General features: G+C 38.7%; 1 protein-coding gene across 2 annotated transcripts in view; it reads right to left on the bottom strand.

The window, feature by feature from the left end:
• The window catches only part of LOC137261894 (four-jointed box protein 1-like), a 62,856-nt gene extending 56,994 nt beyond the window's left edge, over positions 1 to 5,862 (bottom strand). The window contains exon 1 of one of the 2 annotated variants that reach the window (XM_067799697.1): positions 5,225 to 5,862. The gene's annotated coding sequence lies outside the window, so the exon portion shown is untranslated. The remainder of the gene's footprint in view (positions 1 to 5,224) is intronic. The other variant, XM_067799700.1, reaches the window with a different exon arrangement.
• Between the last annotated feature and the right edge of the window lie 12,632 nt (positions 5,863 to 18,494).

Raw genomic sequence — 18,494 nt, 5'->3', positions numbered from 1 at the left:
GATCTGAGTGAAAATATTTCTATTGAAAACAGAGGTCACCTTGACTTGGCTGCTAAATTGGTCAGTATTGGGGACGGGTCAATGGTTATTCACTTCTGTTATTGATTCAGTTCTAATGAAAAGTTTGAAAGTTTACTGAGCTAGATACTCCCCAGGGAGTTGAGATTGATAATTGTGACGTTGAGATTTACATCAAGTGATCACGGAAAACAAATACCAGTGCCTTGAGCAAGCACTAGTTGCATGGCTATGTGCCCTGTATGAAATATCTTATAGTAATATTTAAAAAACAATAATAGATAGTACTCAGGTCACAGGTCAGGATGGTTTCAGTTGGGATACTTAATATTTATGAATTGAGTTACACTTGAATTTGTAGTCAGTAAAATATTTCTTTCATCCATCCTGTCAGTCAATCATTCAGTGACTGTCTCATGCACACTACTGTTCAGTCACTCACACATTGCTCAGTCTCACTAATACTTCCTATCTCTGTCTCAAATATTCTTGCCCTTTTTCAAACTCATTCACTCACTCACTTGCATGTTCTATATCTAGCAGATTTATTTGCTCCCTATGTTTCTGTCACTTGTATGTTCCGTTGAGTACAATATAAATTTTGTGTTTCACATTCATGGCCACTTGAAGACAGAACCTCCCCAACCAGCTGACAACACAGCACTATGTTACAGTATGTACATGTTAGCTACAAGTGTTCCACTGACACCTTCCTCACTGCTGGCAATATAGTAGGTATGTTGCTTGGCTAAACACAACATATTTCTTGTGTGGCATATGTGGGTTATAAATGACTAGCAGATTTCTTTGATAAAGTGCTGTAACAGTCATAAATCATAATAGCATCTATTGTATCATGGCCCTGATGACTTAGCGCGGTAAATCTGAGCCAGTGAGTACATTGATGGAGTTTATCACACTTTATTGTTGTTGTAAATCATATCTGATGAACGTGTTCAGCTGGTAATGGCCCAGCTAGCGCAAATGACTTTCTGGCATAACAGTCATGTCTTGCTGCTAGCCCAAGATTGGAGTTGAAGCAGAGTGTACAGTGCGTGACAGAACGCTACTCATACATTGTAGCGCGCCCACAGGGAGTAAATGAGATACTGAAAAAATAATTCTCAACGATATTTTATGTCCTGGCTATAATTATTTTCACTCCCTGTTTTTTGTTTTCTCTGAAATGTTTATTACAATTGAGAGTAGCATGTCAATATTTGTAATGGTTAATCACATACCACATCACCAGAGAATATGAGTGCTATATGACAGGGGAGTACGGGATGTTACACCCCAGGGAATACAGGCCTTTGCATCAGGGGGAAGAATGCCGGATGTTATGGCATAGAGGAACATTTGTCATTCACAACAGTTTTATTACTGACTAAAGAAACTTTGAAATTACTTGGCAGCTATTTATTAGATAGAAGCTGTCAGTGTCAATCAGAGCTTCCCAGCTTGGTCGTCATTTTCCCCCACTGCAGATAGCAGGAGGATAAACATACAGATGATTGAGACAATTACTGAGATGAAACCTCAGACAGCATTATACCAAGTGGAGATAATCTCTCGGTGATAGAAAGAGGGGATGAGATAGATGGCTGAGATAGGGGAGCCTTGTGGCAGTCGGGGAGGAGAAGTGCAGGTGCACACGCAGGCTGCAGGTCATACTTAGACATTCTTATACTAGTGCTGGTATTAACATACAACAAGCCATACAATATATTGTCCAAGTATTGGACACTTAAGCTGCACTACAGTACAACACAAATTCCAATAAGAGGGTGGTGATAGGATACTAAATTCTTTAATTCTAACACCAATTATAGAACACCTAAGATCAAAACAAAACAAATTTGAAAGCATTCCACCAGCATTGTTCAATGTTTATTCAGAAGCAAGATAATTAACTTTATATGAATGTTAGTAACATGCGATTTTAATGTCTGAAACAGTTTTTGATGCAGGAATTTCCAAGAAAATATTTATTTATTAACAAAGTTAAACATCAATGTTTTGTTGGGATACATGACAATGTAAAACTTTATATCGATTCACTATATCGATGACCCAGGATCAGTGCATTGATGAATTGTCATACCACTGTCCTGTTGGATTATAAGCCTATACTTTGTTGCAGCACTTTCTTTCAGATAAGACATTTATTGCTTGATCTCTCTTGAAGAAATCAGTAGTTCTTTTAAACATTTTGAAATAAGGTAACAAAGTATATTTAAATGAACATAAGAAAATTGAGCATAATTATCATTTTGTTGAAAACTCCAAACTGGGCTGGACTAACACAAATGAAGGGTTGATTGCCTGAGTACACAGGTCTTACTCTTGTACCAATAAGGATAATCTTTGTCTGGAACACACCTTAATTTTGATACTCTACATAACCAAAATACTGTCTCAAAAACAAAAATCCGATTGAAGGTTTCTACAAGGGCCAAAAGCATAATGAGCTCTCAGATGTCTTCAAAACACAGCTGTATGTGGTATTACACTGCCATTGTCATTGTTAGGTTGCTTCAGTGTGAGTGTTATACCATAGTGACAGTGTTAACAAATACTGTCGTTAAAGTTTTATACCATAGTGACAGTGTTATAAAAATACTGTCGTGAAAGTGTTATACCATTGTGACAGTGTTACAAATTACTGTAGTGAAAGTGTTATACTGTAGTGAAAGTGTTGTACCATAGTGAGATTGTTATACCACAGTGAGAATATTATATCATAGTAATTCTGTTATACTAAAAGTAGGATACCATAATGTTCAGAGTGTTATACCATAGAGAGTATAATGTAGTGAGAGTATTATACCATAGCAGAAGCGTTATACTATAGTGAAAGTAGCTGATATACAATAGTGAAAGTAGTATACCATTGTGAAAGTAGCATTCATTGCAGTGAGAGTTGTATGCTATACCCTTATCAAATAAACATTATTCTTCTGTACATAACTAAAGACTACAAAAAATCTTCCTTCTGACATTATTGGCTCACTTTAAATAATGGGCATATTTTACATGCAACCTTACATGATAAATGTGGTTTACATGCCTTAGATAAGGTATCAGTATGCTATACAGGAATACGAGGAGATGGATTATTTATCATCTCATGCAACTGAGGTATCGCTCTGTCATGATAACCATGTTTTACATTTCATCAATTGGACATAAATTGCTTGGTCCAATAGTTGTGTTTGTCAGTTGTTCAACTTTAACTACATTTGTAGCTGAGTGAAGCTGACAGTGATGTACTTCAGAGCTATTGCCCACTGCACTTAGTGGTATACCATCCATATCACTGTATGATTGATTGCACCACCATGGGGGTGTTGGCGGGAATACATTGCCATAACTCCTTCATGTGACCAGTGGAATGAACAGTACAGGATTCTTGCAGACCAGCTACAATAAGGCAGCTGTACTGCAAACTCACACACCAGACAATTTATAATGGTGGAAATCATGTTGTGTTGGACCTTAAATGGGAATAATCCTATAAAATATCTCTTGAGGATAAGGGAACTCTCGAGTCAAGGAAGGGAGAAATGGCTGCGATGGGTGTAGAAGGGGATTAGAACGGGATGGGGTGACTGTTTTTCATTAAATATTCATACAATTTGGTCTGTAAGTGAGGCTATAGCTCTGTGCTGCAGAATCAGTAAGTACATGATGGCTGTTACACATGCTTACGTTTAGCAGCAGGGAGTCATGGAATAACGGTATCCTCTGAAGGATAACACTGTTATAGCACTTATGATAGCACATGCAGGGGTGTAAATGTCCATCTGATAGTGTGGCTTGTTGACCAAAACACAGGCATGTAGTTACTAAACTATATTATCAACATTTACACACACATTGACTTCAGGATGAGTTTATTAGAATCCTATAACACAGTCAGGTCTTAGCCTGAACCACATTATTTTTCCTGCAACCCAATGCTAAGATCTCCTGCTACCCAATGCTAAGATCCAAAATGAACCAATCTCCATTTGTTTGGGCTAAATTCCTGAATTTAAATGGGTCTATATGTTATTATCAAAAGTATATATATTCAGGGACTTGAAGTCCCCTTGTACACATAAGATACATAAAATGAATTTTCAGAATTTCAGAATCCTTGCTTGAGTGTATTTCTTTTAGATTTTTATTGCAAATTTATTGAAGGATACTTTTCCGTACATAAGCAGAACTCCTCACTCACTTTGTACACAAGCACAAGCCAAGCATTGCCCAATACCCCTTCATGTTGTTCAGGTAGCTTGACCTCCTGAAATGCATCTAGGAGTTTGCATGTTGATGACAGACCACATGGTGGGGGTCCTTTGCTGCTGGTCTGTGGCCATTGTGTTCATATAAATGCTTACCACATTAACAGCTCTCACTACAGGCTGTTCCCATCACACTGGCCGCAGGGAAGTATCTAGTGTTTTACTCTGTGCATTGCCCTTTCATTCATGAAAGTTTTTGTAATGTTTCAGTACACCAGCTTACGATAAATATTCTCTACACAAGCAACCTAATAGTTTTAACAAAAAAATATGAAAATGTACTTCTTTGTGTATGTTCATTATACAATAAATTAGTATTCATTATATGTAATATGACAAAAAATCCTTATGAGACGAGTGAGCCTGTATACAGCATCAATTCATGCAATACTGTATGCAATACTATATGTTAGGATAATTTGAAATGGGAAGGTAATGTCGCTTTGACCGCATGAAGGTATTCTTCCCAATAAACATCCAGTGAGGGAACGTTCTGGACAAAGAGGGTTTTCTTTTTATCATTTGATGAATTTGAATGCTGTCATTTTTAGATGCGACAATGTTGAATACTGTGTCAAACTGGATGTTATAGTCTCACAGATTGAATAAGGTCAGTGAGAATATCGTAGTTAAAGGTCCCTTTAAGATTGTTATGGCAGGAGATTAATGTTATATATTGGAGAGATAATTACTGTCACAATTCATTTTAATAACATTCTTTAGATGTTAAAAACTGATTGTATGTCCCACTTAAGTTTTGATATGTGAGGAGATGAATGTTATGTTATAACAGACTGTAGTTACCATGTGATAACTCCCATATCTACCAGCCATGATGTACACACTGAAGAGAAAACTAATTGGTAGGACACTTAGTTTGTCATGTCAAGAGTGGAATATCACAGACTACTCACCATGAGGTAACTGATATATCAACCAACACCGATGTTGTGGCACTGTGGTCCAAACACTGTTGTATAAAGTCCTAGCTGGGGTGTCAACAAGGAAAAACTGCTACATCCAAACACATACACACTTTCACTGTATAGGAAACATGTCACTTGAAACAACCAGTCCATACACCAGAGGGTGGAGAGAGTTTATCTGTCATGGAGTCTGTGCTACATGTGGCTAAACCAGGTGATGCAGGACAGCATGAATTCTGCAATGGTATCCCGTGACAGTGGGTAACAAGACTGGTCAGGCTATCATGTTTACATCGACTCCCACTCTGGTAGCGTGAAACACTGGATACTTGTCTCCGGGCACACATCCACTCAACACTGTTCCTAAGCAGCACCTGAGGGTAGGTAGTCAAGCAGCTGATGAGGAGTTGTGAAGAAAGGTGACGGATAAAAGCAGATGGACCAACTGACTGACTGGTTCAAAAGGAGATATGACGGTACTGACTGACAGGAAGGCGTGCTAGAGTCGGCCAGACCATGCCAGGCAGGCAGACAGGCAAGAGGCAGGCAGGCTGTGAGATAGAGCAAGCAGGCTGGGGAGAGAGGAGTTGATCAACTTCTTCACACATGCAATGAATGGGAAACACATTGCAGCAGTGGAAGATCTCGAGCTGCATGACAAAAGGAGAGGTGCCTGGAGGGGACCTCATGTGGAGGGGTGGTTTGGAAGAGTTGTGAGATTTTGTGTCACACTTGTCATTAAAGGGAATGAAAGGCAGTGAGTGAGTGAGTGAGTGAGTGATTGAGTGAGTTAGTGTGTGAGTGAGGATATTGCATCACACTGGTCGTTCTACAGGGGAGGGGTTGGTAGGGGCCTGTAAGGGCCTTAAGGACCTACTGTTGGAGGTCATGTCAGCTGGAGGGGATTGTTGTAGAAGGTGCACTGGATTCTGGCAAGGTAAAATATCAAGACCTCTGTGGCAGGTCAACTTTCAACTGGCTGCTGCATCAGGTCTGCTCCCTGTTACACAAATTAATTCCCTCTCCAAATACTTGCTGACCAACTCGCTCACTCACTCACTCACTTACTTATTACCTAATACCTGTCATTAAGGGAAGTTCATCTGGTTTACTGGTGACTGTAGGTAGACCTATAAACTCACTCACTCACTCACTCATGGTTTTCAGTGAACTCTACCTAGTGATTGGTTGAGTATTTGTTGTTCAGAGCTGCACAGCTGTATGGGAGTGGTCTGTAAATGACCAGACAATCCAGTGGTCAGCATCATCAGCATCAATCTACGCAGTAGGGATATTATGATGTGTCAACCAAATTAGCCTGATCACGTGATTCCGTTAGTTTTCTCTTATGATCATTTCAAGCCCGATTGATTTTCAAGTCATTGTAATCAGGCAAACAAAGTCTCACTCATTCACCAACCCATCTATTCACACAATTATTTGCTATGGTGGTGTAGACTAGTAGTTAGAACATTCACTCATTATGCTCAGGTCCGGGTTTAATTTCCCACATTGGTACAATGTGGGCACCCTCTTTGTGATGTGGAATATTGCTAAAAGAGGCGTAAAATCATATTCACTCGCTTACATATTCAATTATTCACTCAGTGTTCACATGTTACTAGAATGAAATAACTCACTCACTGATTACAGGCTCTCTGCTTTCTCCCAGCCTCATGTAATCAGGAAGAATCTGACCTGCTGCCAGTAGTGGTTATGGAGTGGACGTGACTGCTTGCTTCCCTCCTGAAGGAGGTTTGTTCCTTCTGGGATCAGTTCACTGGGACACTCTATTGATTTCCTTCTTTGTGGGTTTCTGCAGATTAATGCAATTAACTGAAAGAGGCAAATATTTTCTACAGAAACATCCACTCAGACCTACTGAGTTGAATGGGAAAATCTTCATAAGCCTTATGACATCAGAGTGTTTGAGATATTGCGCAGTGCCTGATTCAGGGATTGTGGACCACTATGCAGAGGTTTATGAATTTTTCAATGAAACTTCATGAGGTTTAAGTGTATTTTCCTGCCTGAATCTTTGTCTGTGTTTTTCATGAACTGAAAAACTATACTCTTTCTTGTGATCTCCAGAGCTCTACTTAGTGTTCTTAACTGTTCCTTTCCAGCTGCTTAAATCAATAATCAATGTATTTTCTCTCGTCTGTTTTGTTATGTATACAGTGCACCAAAGGGATAAGGAATCGTGAAGATTCTAGAGGGTATTTTTTTATGAATTAATGTGTGCTGTCTAAAATACAATGATTATCGGTAAAATATTTAAGAGCCCCATTTCTATTTTGTTTATGATATGACGTGAAAACAATCTTAAACACCTCCTTCTTTCTAAATTAATTCCTTTCATAGAAGCTGGCTAAATTAGCACTGAGCCTTTCATTTAAATTGCATGTATCACCAAGCAATGCTTATCTTGACGTCATCAGCTATGTGTTAAACATTTTATTGCAAATGTGCTGATTTTCCACTCATCATAGTATTGCCCCATATTGCTTCCATTTTATTATACTGCATATGATAAACTGTTGTAATGTATATCATTTATGTATCTATATTTCTATATGTTTGTAACTACTGTGTTCATATTTGTAGTTAATAGAATATTGCTACTGATTCTTGATGGAATGCTATGCAATAAATATCTTATCTTATTATCTTATCTTATGAAAATTGTCTCATGTGGCTTGTGATTGACCTTGCCTGGCATACATTTCATCCCCCACCTGAGCAGTAAATTATTTATGAAATGGTTAATGTTTTGTTTGAAGTTAAGAGTGGGTAATGTGTTCAGTTGTCTAACTGAACAACCTGCTTTGGGTACCAATGGGAGTTTTGTGTATGATGCAACATTGTAATGGTGCAACACTGTAATATGTGATACCTCTTCTCAGAACTTCTGCCCTGGTATCGCCTTAATGTTGCCAACAGGATGTAAAGTCTCACTTACTCACTCACTCATCACCACCAAAGTTTAGGTCATGTGACCTGCAGTGGAGGATGTCAATGTCATGCTGTCACCGTTATTGATTTCAGTCTGAAGGTATGGATGCTGCAAGGGGTGTCACAGTCCGATGAATGGGTCTGGGTTTGATTCCAGCTGTGAAGTCTTTGACATCCCAGACATACTGGTGGCTCCCCCTGGTGTCAACATGAAGACCAGACTGACCATCCCCCTTTTATTGCCTCTCCTAGATCAGTCTGATAGTCTGTTGTGTCTGATAGTGCGCCCCATTACACAGATAATAAACTGATGCATTGACTGGAAGGAGGAGTTGGACCTAATTAGATTATGGCATGGAAGAGTTATTTCCCTTGATGCAATTCCTGCTGTTCTTATGGGTGATATGAATGTTTATCTACTGGAGATGTGATAGCACTACATATTCACTGAAGATGGATGAGGATGTGTCACCTGATTGGCTGACCATGTATTAGTGTAGTGATAATGGGGAGTAGTGGTCAGGGAGGGGTGCTAATAACATCAATTATGCTATGGTTTATCTGCTAGCTCTACTCACATCATGAGATACTCGTAGTGCAGATATTCCAGTAACAGATACCAGTCTATCTCTAAAATGAAAAGTTTCAATGTGGGATTAGCATTGTCTTGTGAAAAGAAATATAAAAGAAGGCCAGAAAATCAACATATTTCCAGAAACTGAGGAAATATAGATTTACCTCAGCTTATAGACTTGCTTGAATTCTGACAGGTAATTTTGTTTAGACTCAACCAGTGGGTGAGTGAGTTAAAATATAATGTGGTAGTGGTACTGACAAGATCGTATGTTTGTCATCCATACAAAGTTGCTTACATACTTAGCATAGAGAACTGTTAACTGGACATTCAGTTGAATTGAATGTTTCAGAAAACCAAACCTAGTGCAGAAGCAACGAGGTCTATATAAAAGGAAAACAACACTGTCAAGAGAGGGAAAGCAAGCAGGTGATATAATGTGATGAGATGTATGAACTGTACAGTGAAGTATGTTGTAAACATCTGAAACCAGTGTCTTAACATACCATTCAGAAAAACTAAGGGATTTTAAGATGGAAATGATGACACCATGGAGGAATAGTGACAAGAAATGTGACAGTTGATTCCATTCCTTTGGAACTGTTTCATCTGTATGGATATGTGTTATCGTTTCTCATATGTATTGGTATTGGCTAGTGGTATGCTCACAAAATGGAATGTTCCCTACTTTTTTTGAATGGTATAGGATACATAGGAAGTAAAGAATGCCAACATGAGAAATAATGAGTTTTTTTAGCAGTAATTTTTTCTAAAGTTTCGTTATTGTGTTTATTGTCAAAGAATATTGCTCCACACATACCATTACATTTGACGTGCAATCAGTTGATGTTTTCGGTACAAGTATTTACCATTGCAGGTCATATTAAAACCTCTTTCATGACATGACACTCTGCACTGTCAGCAAGGAATACATCCTTTCCTAGATATTTACAGGGAAGTAAATCAGAACCACATTGAGAACATCCAGGTGCAGACTGAGACGTATGATGTGCATCATAATAGTGGATCAGAAAATCTTGTCAGCCCTTAAATGATTGGCCTGAACTTATGATCAATGGAGATATGTTCATATTCTATAGACAGGCATTTGTGCTCAGCTGTGTTCATGCTAAGGTTCATGTTCATGGTCAGATGTGTTAAAGCTCATGTGTGTCAGGTGCAAGTGAGGTGGCCCAGTGGTTAAAGTGTTCACTCATCACACCAAGGACATGGGTTTGATTCTCCTCATGGTTACAATGTGTGAAGCCCATTTCTGGTGTCCCCCGCTGTGATATTGTGGAACATTGCTAAAAGCGGCGTAAAACTAAACTCACTCACTGACTGAAGCTCATATGTGTTCGTGTTCATATGTGTTCATATGTAAATGTTTATATGTGTTCCTATGCTTAAGAATAATCATGCTCAGTGGTGTTCATATTCATATATGTTCTGTTGTGTTCTTACTGAGGTACTGTGACATAATTCATGTCGATATCATTAGGAGTTGTCCTCTCTGATTCTCATATGATTCTTCCATGCACATCTTGTCACATTTCCAATAATCAATAATTAATGACTAGGTCAATATTTATTGTCGATATTTATTATTCAGAAGACGTTATAGCACACCTTATTTGTCATGGAAGAGTGCATGTCTGGTGGACATTGCAACACACAGCCTTCCAGTGCATTTTCTTAACTTCTTTTGAGTAGTATATTCACAAGTGTCTTCTTCCAGGGAACAGTGGTAGATGACTTGTCCAATACAAGTGCTCTGTGGTATTGAGAAAAGTGGGGACCTCATAAGACATGTAATTTACTTCAGATAATGACCTAATGATGTGACTGGTCATCGAGAGCTAGCATTTCTTGATAAAGAACATGATACCCAGGTTGTATACATCATAACAGAATATCATGCCATACAATACCTGTAGCAAGATCAAGCCTTGGACCAGATGGGAGGAATATGGGAAAATGATGTAAGATTAATATCAGATGCTGAGAAACATGCAAAGCACATCTTCTTATATGACTCAGCTTCCTTAACGTGATGCAGGATCAAATTATGACAAACTGAATCCTCCACAGAGATGTCTCACATGTCTTAAGTTTGAAAAAAACAAATTTCAATCATTTGAACCAGTCTGTCATAAGGGAACCCTCACACCAGCTAAATGAATAAAGAAGTCAAAGTCAGTTTTGCAAGTCGAGAATTTTCACTGTATTAAGTCTGAGGTTTCATTTCTATTAATGGAATTAAGAAAATATCATGAGGGTATTTTTATTTCAGGACAATTATGGGAATTTGTAGAAACTACTTGCATTGATCAAGTATTTCCTTGAGCCTTGCATTCCTCAAGACTTGTGATTCTCTAGTTGAGACCTGACATCCAACCTCCTGTATAAACCACAGATGGAAAATCCGACAAAACAGTGAGATTGTATCAGCTGACACCAAGGATATAAATGATGTATACCATGGCCCACAGAAGAACACCTTCCACCCAGAGTAATCCTGGGGAATTATACCTATAATCACCAGTAGCCAGACATGTCAGTGATGGTTTTGTCGGCATTAATTTAACTTTAAGTGCAAATGTGCTGTGTTGGTGGGGTGGGCTAAGTGATTTATCATCTGTCAGGTGAGAAGAGAGATAAGTAGGGGGTGGGATATCACCTGTGTATACACCACTAGTTGCAACCACTTCAACACACATTATGTCACCAACTTTACAGCATGTCACACACTGTAGGAACATGTGTATATACATCAATGTGTCCATTTATAGTATCATATTGTGGCTACTGGTCATGTGCACTGTACACAGATCATAAATCAGATCAAGTTGTGCGATTTGGGTCACTGAAGGTAACTGGGAGGGTATGGGTGTTTTGCAGCTTGAGATGACTATGGTAGGGATAGTGGGGTGGCTTAATGATAAAAGCATTCATCATGCTAAAGAACTAGGTTCATTACCCATGTGTACAATGTGTGAAGCCTATTTGACATGTCCTTTACTGTTATGTTGCTGGAATTTTGAAAAAAGCAGCATTGAACATCACACGCACGCTCACTCACTCACTCACTCACTCACTCACTCACTCACCCACTCACCCACTCACTCACCCACTCACTCACCCACTCACCCACTCACCCACTCACCCACCTCCTGTAGAAGTAAAGAACACTAGGACTTCCTTTCTCCACTTGAGCAGCTTACATAAACATTCACACCAGGAAAATGCATTTAAAATATTTCTCCAGTTTTTGTCAAAGAAGATTGTTATCATCTAAAGATGAAATTTGTTGACCCAAGTGTTCGGAGAGTGTATCTGTGCATCGTTGCTTGTGAAGAGGGATCAGTTGTGTTCACATCACCAGACAAAGCTGTGTACCATATCATCCCATCTTTGTAATAGGGTCAATGGCTGCTGCGCACACTCCAGTTGCAGAATGGAAATTTGCATGTTTTTCATTGAAAGTGAGAAACTTGATTGAAGTTTAGAAAAGAAATTGGAATAAGAGTGTGAGTTGCAAGATAAAGATCAGCTAATGTAAAGTATGGAAACTCCCAGCAGAAGAAACAATCCATGATGGAAGCCATCTCACACGGACATGTCATCTGTTAGAAGTTACTGCTCTGTTTTTGTTCATGTAGTCATCAATGTGAATAAACTGCTCAGATGTGTTACTTAGCTAGATGAAAGAATGTCGAAACATGATACATATATAATCTCAAGGTGTATTAAATGCTTTCAAACCCCAGAGGATAAGGTGTCCAAGTGGTGAAATGCCACTTACAGTAGACAGTGCACAGCCAGTCTCAAGTGCATTCTGATTGGTCAAGTCATCTGTAAAACTCAAGGATGATCCATTTCATTGTAAAAACAAATCTCATAGATCAGATTTCTCAAAACTACAGTGAAGTAATCATCAACTCAACAATGAAACCGGGGAATGTACAAAACCTGAAATGTCCTAAAACAGTGTCTGTCAAGAATGTCTTAGAAGATAAGCAACACCATGTAATACCCGGTAGGAAGTGGGGACAAGAAAGAGAATCATGTCTACAAACAGTTCTTAATCTTGATAAAACATTTCATTCATTGTTAGCTGAAAAAATTCTTAAGACTTTCTACAAACAGATGTCCAGTAAAAATCTCCAAGATATGTTATCATATTTACAATTTTAAATAACTTCTGTGTATCACAAACTCCTTGCATTGTTTCCATGTCATTCACCATGTTTTTCCACGTGAATTTGTTACAGTGTACATCATTTATATGTTATATATATATCTATGTATTTCTATTTCTTTGTAACAACTTTGCTAATATTTGTAGTTCATACAATATTGACCTCACTTATCTGACAACACTGAAAGTGCATTGAGTGGAAGTGAAGCAGTGGTGAGTGATGAGATATTGAATGTTTTAGCTCCGAGTCGGTAGGGGTGAAACGGTATACCACAGTATTAGTAATTCAAATATTGAATCCAAATATTTGGTATTTTTGGTTTTCTTGCTGGCATTTTAGAAACGTTTTTAAACCTGTTCTAAAATATCTAGAACCTGAATCATGCTGTCCAAGACTACCGCCATGTTTCCAGATGTAAGTTTGGAATTGCCCTGAAATACAAGTCAGTAAGACATCAATACCTGGGTTCCTGTTCCAGTTATTTCAAATACAAATATTTTAATGAAATTCCAGACAATCTACTCGATACACATCATATCACACCTCGATATGTTTCAAATAGGACAGTTTGACTTGAAATAAGGGGTTACTTATAGACATGTGGTCATTTGGCAAAATTGTCATCAATCTGAGTGATATTACATGAGACTTGGAATGCATGCAATTACGAACAATACTGATGATTGCTTGAAACATCCCGTGCTATTTGCTATCCATGTGTTAATGTATTTAATATACTTTACATAATGACAGCTTTGTTCATTCAAAATAACAAATATTATCTTGTTTGAGTGGCATTTTAGAAGTTGAGGTGTACAAATAGGACAAATTGTATGGATAACAACTTCTTTATTGCGTGATTGCGACGTTTCAGTGCAGATTCTTGTACCGTTGTCAAGCAGGAATAACAACTTCTCTATTGCGTGACTGCGACGTTTCGGTGCAGATTCTGGTACCGTTGTCAAGCAGGAATGATGCATAAAATCCAGAACTTGTATATATATACACTAATAAAAACAATGGGATAACATAGTATACAATGAAAACACAATTGACAACCGGAGCAACATAATGCCATGATTGGACAAGCAGAAAGCTGGCTTCCATTCACTATCCTTTGTCTACTACTGGCTTCTCCAGCTTTCTGCTTGTCCAAACATGCACAACATTGTATACTATGTTATCCCATTGTTTTTATTAGTGTATATATATACAAGTTCTGGATTTTATGCATCATTCCTGCAACCGAAACAGACTGAACCAAAGACCTTGTACTGCAGTATGCACCGTACCATGGTTGAAGTGTACTCTTTCACTCCTAATATCACCATCAGTCTCCATACATGTCAGAATCAATGCAGCTCTGTCCATATCTTCCTTGACTCAAATCAAGTTACATATTTTGTATGTATAAATGCCACACTCAATATTACTCTCAGCTTTATGGCAGCAGTCTGTAAATAATCATGTTTGGACAAGACAATCCAGTGATCAACATCATGAGCATCTGTCTATGCATTTTTCCGATGTGGCCTGGTATGTGTTTGGTTTGCTCCTAACCAATGGAAGGTGTAAACATAGCCCTTCAGAACACGTTGACACAGCTACTTTGTCAGATCTTATCTTCACCACCCTGTTAGTGTGACCTACCCATGCCCTGGTTCCATGTTGTGGAGATGGGTCTGTACAAGACGACCCAATATGACACCCATCTCCAGACTGGAGTTCAAAGATCCAGGATTTTATTCCGTGCATGACGGGGGAGATGGGGTTGAATCAGCTTGTGATGGACCATGACTGGACTAATCAGACCACCTATGCTTCATTAATTCTTAATTGTCTGAGGTGTTCTGGGGCTTCTCACACTAAGATGAGCAGATAAGGCCATTAACACAGCCTTCCATAACAAGATAGCCTGACAAAACGGCACTGATATAATTGGGAATGCATGTGGGTGCTGCCTCTGCCTTTGTGACCATAAGATAGGATATTGCAGCTGTTTGTGCTTGATTACTGACATACTTGGCATGCTACAGTAATAAAGATTATTCCTGAGACATGTCGCCTCATCTACACTAAACCGCTCCATAGTAAACTTGTGGCAATGCCATGATTGTCCTGTGGTCTAACACTGTTCCATTCCATGGTACGCAAACAGAAACATAAATGCTGTCCTGTCACCCAGTTCAACTGTAGGCTGCAACTGAAGGCTAACTCCCAGTCTTTGAATATGTACCAAACAGCAAATGAAACACAAGTTTAAAAAAGGAAACCTCATGAAAGTAAGTGTTGATGTTTATGTCTTATATTTAGAAATACAGCAAAGATGTTCCAGGAAACACTTGGAAGGATCATTGAAAAGGGGAGGCAGGATACTTTGTGCTATTTCCAGGTATCCGCCAATTAATCTGGTGATAAATGCTCAAGGCATGTCCAATAAAATGTGCACATGACAGCATTCCTTGAACATACGGGAACATGCATGTCCTTGCTGGAGAAGATGATTCCTCTCAGCACCTTCAGAGAATCATTGCTCCAGGAAGTCCTCGTCTCTCTATGGGCCGTGGACAAGGTAGATGAAGTCTTGGCAAACATAGATTCTAACTCAACAGCCAAAAACTCGGTTATTTTTTAGTCCTAATGACAAGGCTTTAGCTTGGATTATCATCAACATAGTGCCAACCCGGGGGCCTGTCATGATATTGGAATGAGTGAGATGAGTTTTACATCGCTTTTAGCAATTTTCCAGCAATAGCATGGCGGGGGATACCAGAAATGGGCTTCACACATTGTACCCATCTTGTGTGTATTTAACATTTGTACCCATGTGGAGAACTGAACCTGGCCGGGTCTCCATGATGAACACTAGATTACCCCACCACCCTAGATATTGTAATGAAGCAGCGTCATTGTCTGTACATGACCAAAGTGGCATCACAATGGCAGTGGCACAGAAGGCTCGTAAGGATCACTTGAAAGTGGAAGTGATGACAGAAAGCAGAATGACACTTAAAATCACATATCACTACTGGAAGGAAAAAAACACAATAGAAGTCACATGATTAATTACTTGTTTAAGATCTTGGACGGGAAGTTCAACCTGCATCACTTTCAGTATTTGTCTCCGATGAAGCTGATACATGATATAGCCAAGATACTGGTCAAAGATGAGTAAAACAGAAAATTAAAGCAAAATGTCACCTTATGGTAAGACCTGTGTTTCAGTGAAAAGCTGCCTAATTAATCAGTGTGACTTTTATGGGTGGGTCATATGAACACAGCTTGCTGCACTTTGTGATTAAACATTTCAAGGTGTCTGCAGATCATCTTACTGCAGGTGACAGTTGCAGCACACTGCTACATGGCTTAACAAACAGAACAGTCATGACAAATGCCGGGCATTCTGGTTAGAGACTGTTATACTGTAGAACCATCACAGATACAGAGGCTTGTGGTGTATAAAACTGGATATGTCACTTGGTAAATTTACGACTGAAGCATGTTTGCTTAGGAGAAAGCAAAGTACCAACCTCAAATAGTCCAGCATATCAACACACATATTTAGACAGGTCTGTGTCATGCAATGACATTTTCTGAGCAAATATAACAATAGAAACATGGATATTTTTCTAATATTATTTTACATATTGATCTCTGTAGAACAACAAAGAAATAAACAAACCCTTGTGAAGATGTATCATTTTGTTCAGGTTTCATGTAAATTAGTTGATAGTTACAAGCACTATCTTTCAGTGTACAGATTTGACCAAGGTCAAGTTACATTAAGTAATCAACAACTGACAATAGAATGTTCATGGTTCACAGTCACACTCAGCAGATCTGGACTGATGAATTGTTATTCAATGTTGGATGTCTTTTTCTGAAACAATGTCTTTCCATCTTTTGTGTATTTAACATTCAAGCACAGAATGTTTGTCATCTAGTCCTGACATTCAGGACAGAACAGTTGTTTCAGAGTGGTGGCTGTTATGTCTAGAGGGAGCTGAGGGGTTGGATGACTGTCGGGATCAACAGTTTTCTCCCTTTGACTTTTCAGAATCTTATCATAACAGGTTTGATTCAGGTTTGAACAGGCTTGCCCTGTATGTGATCTTGTTTTGAGTTTCACCCAGAATGTAGTCATCGGAAACCTGCATCCCTTCCCCAGCAGCAGGCTGTCCCATGATGATATGGCAGAAATACTGTTTAAAGAAGCATCAACACCAACTCATTCACTCTAAAACAATAAAGCTCAGAATGTTCTTCCTCTCTTCAAGACATTTGGGACAAAACAGTTGTTGCAGTTGGTTATTGGTTTGGTGTCTAGAGATCTTGATGTTTGTTCACTGTAGAGACAGACAGCATAATGGTATTTCCTTTCAAACACCATAGCTTACGCATTTCTCACACTTTAAACTTCACACTTATTTATTTGTCAAACTCTTATCTAATTCCATGTCACAAACACCTCCATCCAGCATATATTTGTGCAGCCCTGTCTAAATAATCTCCTATCTGACATATGCACTGCTTCCCTGTTGGCTGGTGCTGACTAGCTGGCAGCCAGGAGAGAGCGTTGATGTTGGTGAGCCTCGAAGGAGGAAGAGATTCCAGTCAGGAAATATCTCGGTAGATTAATCCCTTCTTTCATTACTCTCTTCAGGGGACACAGAGTTGTTTGGAGTTTAATCAATGCAATTAAGTCCAGATTGTCTGTACCCTCCCTGATAAATCTCGAGAGCTTTCCAGATATCAGAGTGTGGAATTTCAACAATTAAATGAGTTGGGTTGAGTATCGCAATGATCCTGTGTTCAAAGTGAACATGTACCTAGGCCTAGCCTCTGCATGTTTTTGAGGCTGGTTCTTTTTAACTTTTAAGCAAATGCTTGTCTGTGTTATGGGTAATATTGTTTTTTTACAGCATATCATCTGGTCATTGTGTATACAGCATATCATCTGGTCATTGTGTATACAGCATATCATCTGGTCATTGTGTATACAGCATATCATCTGGTCATTGTGTATACAGCATATCATCTGGTCATTGTGTATACAGCATATCATCTGGTCATTGTGTATACAGCATATCATCTGGTCTTTGTGTATACGATATAACATCTTGTCATTGTGTATATAACATATCATCTGGTCATTGTGTATACATTATACCGTCTAGTCATTGTGTACACAATGTTTACTGTAGTCATTGTATATACAATATATCATCAAGTCACTGTTTACAGTTTGTTATCTCATCATAATGTATACTATGTATGATCTAGGCACTGTGTTTAGCATGTATAATCTTGTTATTATGTATATGGTGTCTAATGTTGTCATTGAACTACAGTATCTCATTTGATGATTGTCAACTGGATACAACCTCCATTGTGTAAACATTTTGTTACCCAATCACTCTGTAAGGATTCACACCCTGATACACTGACAAGGTAAGGATGTCATCTGTGGGATGACTCCACACCCTGATACACTGACAAGGTAAGGATGTCATCTGTGGGATGACTT

The sequence above is a fragment of the Haliotis asinina genome, chromosome 14 (assembly GCF_037392515.1).
Source record: "Haliotis asinina isolate JCU_RB_2024 chromosome 14, JCU_Hal_asi_v2, whole genome shotgun sequence".
Classification (NCBI taxonomy): domain Eukaryota; kingdom Metazoa; phylum Mollusca; class Gastropoda; order Lepetellida; family Haliotidae; genus Haliotis; species Haliotis asinina.
This window is presented reverse-complemented; position numbering and strand designations above follow the sequence as displayed.